This window comes from Notothenia rossii (assembly GCF_949606895.1).
Source record: "Notothenia rossii genome assembly, contig: scaffold_453, whole genome shotgun sequence".
Lineage (NCBI taxonomy): Eukaryota > Metazoa > Chordata > Actinopteri > Perciformes > Nototheniidae > Notothenia > Notothenia rossii.
The window spans coordinates 2,739-7,500 of record NW_027640251.1 but is presented as its reverse complement, the minus strand read 5'-3'; positions in this window follow the sequence as shown (position 1 = coordinate 7,500).

Sequence of the window (4,762 nt, the reverse complement as noted above, 5' to 3'; positions counted from 1 at the left end):
GTATATCAGTATGTAGTGTCTCTACTTTAAAGAGTCCTCTCCTGCTGATGTTCAGGTGTATATCAGTATGTAGTGTCTCAACTTTAAAGAGTCCTCTCCTGCTGATGTTCAGGTGTATATCAGTATGTAGTGTCTCTACTTTAAAGAGTCCTCTCCTGCTGATGTTCAGGTGTATATCAGTATGTAGTGTCTCTACTTTAAAGAGTCCTCTCCTGCTGATGTTCAGGTGTATATCAGTATGTAGTGTCTCAACTTTAAAGAGTCCTCTCCTGCTGATGTTCAGGTGTATATTAGTATGTAGTGTCTCTACTTTAAAGAGTCCTCTCCTGCTGATGTTCAGGTGTATATTAGTATGTAGTGTCTCTACTTTAAAGAGTCCTCTCCTGCTGATGTTCAGGTGTATATCAGTATGTAGTGTCTCTACTTTAAAGAGTCCTCTCCTGCTGATGTTCAGGTGTATATCAGTATGTAGTGTCTCTACTTTAAAGAGTCCTCTCCTGCTGATGTTCAGGTGTATATCAGTATGTAGTGTCTCTACTTTAAAGAGTCCTCTCCTGCTGATGTTCAGGTGTATATCAGTATGTAGTGTCTCTACTTTAAAGAGTCCTCTCCTGCTGATGTTCAGGTGTATATCAGTATGTAGTGTCTCTACTTTAAAGAGTCCTCTCCTGCTGATGTTCAGGTGTATATTAGTATGTAGTGTCTCTACTTTAAAGAGTCCTCTCCTGCTGATGTTCAGGTGTATATCAGTATGTAGTGTCTCAACTTTAAAGAGTCCTCTCCTGCTGATGTTCAGGTGTATATCAGTATGTAGTGTCTCTACTTTAAAGAGTCCTCTCCTGCTGATGTTCAGGTGTATATCAGTATGTAGTGTCTCAACTTTAAAGAGTCCTCTCCTGCTGATGTTCAGGTGTATATCAGTATGTAGTGTCTCTACTTTAAAGAGTCCTCTCCTGCTGATGTTCAGGTGTATATCAGTATGTAGTGTCTCTACTTTAAAGAGTCCTCTCCTGCTGATGTTCAGGTGTATATCAGTATGTAGTGTCTCAACTTTAAAGAGTCCTCTCCTGCTGATGTTCAGGTGTATATTAGTATGTAGTGTCTCTACTTTAAAGAGTCCTCTCCTGCTGATGTTCAGGTGTATATTAGTATGTAGTGTCTCTACTTTAAAGAGTCCTCTCCTGCTGATGTTCAGGTGTATATCAGTATGTAGTGTCTCTACTTTAAAGAGTCCTCTCCTGCTGATGTTCAGGTGTATATCAGTATGTAGTGTCTCAACTTTAAAGAGTCCTCTCCTGCTGATGTTCAGGTGTATATCAGTATGTAGTGTCTCTACTTTAAAGAGTCCTCTCCTGCTGATGTTCAGGTGTATATCAGTATGTAGTGTCTCAACTTTAAAGAGTCCTCTCCTGCTGATGTTCAGGTGTATATCAGTATGTAGTGTCTCAACTTTAAAGAGTCCTCTCCTGCTGATGTTCAGGTGTATATCAGTATGTAGTGTCTCTACTTTAAAGAGTCCTCTCCTGCTGATGTTCAGGTGTATATCAGTATGTAGTGTCTCAACTTTAAAGAGTCCTCTCCTGCTGATGTTCAGGTGTATATCAGTATGTAGTGTCTCTACTTTAAAGAGTCCTCTCCTGCTGATGTTCATGTGTATATCAGTATGTAGTGTCTCTACTTTAAAGAGTCCTCTCCTGCTGATGTTCAGGTGTATATCAGTATGTAGTGTCTCTACTTTAAAGAGTCCTCTCCTGCTGATGTTCAGGTGTATATCAGTATGTAGTGTCTCTACTTTAAAGAGTCCTCTCCTGTTGATGTTCAGGTGTATATCAGTATGTAGTGTCTCTACCTTAAAGAGTCCTCTCCTGCTGATGTTCAGGTGTATATCAGTATGTAGTGACTGTCTGTGCTGCAGCACCTCTTTTCACCCTCTGTCTGAAACCAGAGCCCAGTCTGTTCTGATTGGTTAGCTGGCCAGCTCTATTGTGATTGGTCAACCATCTTAGAGATGTCTCGCCCCTTAGCCTTTTACGTACATTCTGACGGAGAATAGTGCCTCATCTTCTTTGGTTGTTTTTAACAGCTGTGTTTCAGAGGTCTTCGTTGTGACGCTCATCTCTCATTAATCTCCTTCATAAGTGAGATTAATGTCAGAGGAAAAGCAGATCAATACCCGTGTTCCCCCGGGGAAGGAGATTAATGCGGGACCAGGAGTCGCCTGAGAGGCTGTAAGTAGAACACCCCTCCAGAGGAGATAATTCCCATCTTAACGAGCTGCTAATGAGACAGACAGTGATATAATGTGAGAGAATATGTTCCTGTGCACTTTGGAAGATGAATCAGAGGGTTATTAATTAATTTATCACAGTGTTCAGAGGTGGCAAAAGTACATCCTTTACTCAAGTAGAAGTACACACATCCTGTACTCAAGTAGAAGTGCTGGTGTTTAAAAATACTCTGGTGAAAGTAGAAGTACTGACTAAACTGCTTTACTCAAGTCAAAGTAAAGAGGCTTTGAAATGTACTTCAGTAAAAAGTACCCATAACTAGCAGCTGTTTTAAAGAGTACCTGACCTCCCTTTATATTAATAGAACAATAATGTCATTGTTAGCTAATTAATGTTTCCATGGTGACCAACGGCAACATGACAATGTTTCCATTGGTCCCTCTTCTTTAGAGAAGACCAGGAAATGATGGATACACGGATCGTGTTCAAATCAATAGGCACGCAATGACTCTAAATAATAATGATCACGCCACCAAACACACATTCAGACTAAAGGAACCAGCCTGTTTGGAAAATGAGAGAAGTAGAAAGTACAGGTATTTGAGTTCAACATGTAAGAAGTAGAAAGTACAGGTATTTGAGTTCAACATGTGAGAAGTAGAAAGTACAGGTATTTGAGTTCAACATGTAAGAAGTAGAAAGTACAGGTATTTGAGTTCAACATGTAAGAAGTAGAAAGTACAGGTATTTGAGTTCAACATGTGAGAAGTAGAAAGTACAGGTATTTGTGTTCAACATGTAAGAAGTAGAAAGTACAGGTATTTGTGTTCAACATGTAAGAAGTAGAAAGTACAGGTATTTGAGTTCAACATGTAAGAAGTAGAAAGTACAGGTATTTGAGTTCAACATGTGAGAAGTAGAAAGTACAGGTATTTGAGTTCAACATGTAAGAAGTAGAAAGTACAGGTATTTGTGTTCAACATGTAAGAAGTAGAAAGTACAGGTATTTGAGTTCAACATGTAAGAAGTAGAAAGTACAGGTATTTGAGTTCAACATGTAAGAAGTAGAAAGTACAGGTATTTGTGTTCAACATGTAAGAAGTAGAAAGTACAGGTATTTGAGTTCAACATGTAAGAAGTAGAAAGTACAGGTATTTGAGTTCAACATGTAAGAAGTAGAAAGTACAGGTATTTGAGTTCAACATGTAAGAAGTAGAAAGTACAGGTATTTGAGTTCAACATGTGAGAAGTAGAAAGTACAGGTATTTGTGTTCAACATGTAAGAAGTAGAAAGTACAGGTATTTGAGTTCAACATGTAAGAAGTAGAAAGTACAGGTATTTGAGTTCAACATGTAAGAAGTAGAAAGTACAGGTAGAAAAATGTACGTACGTATTTGTACTGCACTACTTCTACTACTTCACTACCTAAGTATATCTCTCTCTCTCTCTCTCTCTCTCTCTCTCTTTATCTCTCTCTCTCTCTCTTTATCTCTCTCTCTCTCTCTCTCTCTCTCTCCAGGTAAATATTCCGATGCTCCAAAAAAACAAAAAACTCTGATTTCTAAAAAACATCATTCCTATGATCTTCTGCACCCTGGAAGGAGTTTTACTAAAGCTGCTTTTAAACTGTTTGCTTGCAGACAAAAGACCGAACACCTACAAAAAGCTGCTTTAAAAATACCTGAGTAGGTGTAGACTCTAGATCAATATGGAAGCTATATTCCTTGTGTTAAAAACATTTCCACACACATTTGAAATGAAACATAAACTCCTGCTCTCGACCGACTTCATGCAACTGTTTTATTTTTAGATTAGATTTGAAAATATTGTGGAAAACTACTTTTTCTTTTACTGTATATATCCTATGTTTAATAATGTATAATAATAGTGTAACAGGGGTATATTAATGTGTAATATGGAAGTGATACAGCTGTTACTTTGGTGTACGGTAATACCAGAGTAATATGTGTATAGTACTGGTTTAATATACGACATACCGTGGTATGTGCTCATTATATCACAGCTGAGGGGCGTGGTTCGGCCCGACACGAAGCACTTTGCTTTTCAACCCAACGGTATTCTGTTTTTCTCAGACGCGGAGGGATACTGACTTGTTGTGAAAAGTAATTTACAATTCTACCCGTGGTATACGCTCAGTATATCACGGCTAAGAACCAATCAGATTGCTTGATTTGACTTGTTTTATAATGTGTAATAAGGTGTATTATAGGTGTTATGTAGAAAAAAGCAATCACTGTGAATGCCCGTCCAAGTGTTAGTGGAAAATGACATAAAAACAACAAGTAGAAGTATTGCAAAATAAATCCAGGCTATTCAGGTAAAACATAAGGTAGTTTTTAGTCACTGAGTGCGAGTAGAAATGTGTAAAACAATCACACACATTATGCAACAGTTTCAACCCCTATTTGTGTCCACACATCATCAACTATATTTACACTGTGATGTTATTTCTGCTGCAGAAACACCTGCATAACACATTATGAAACACTTCCTGTAGAAAAGCTGACACGTG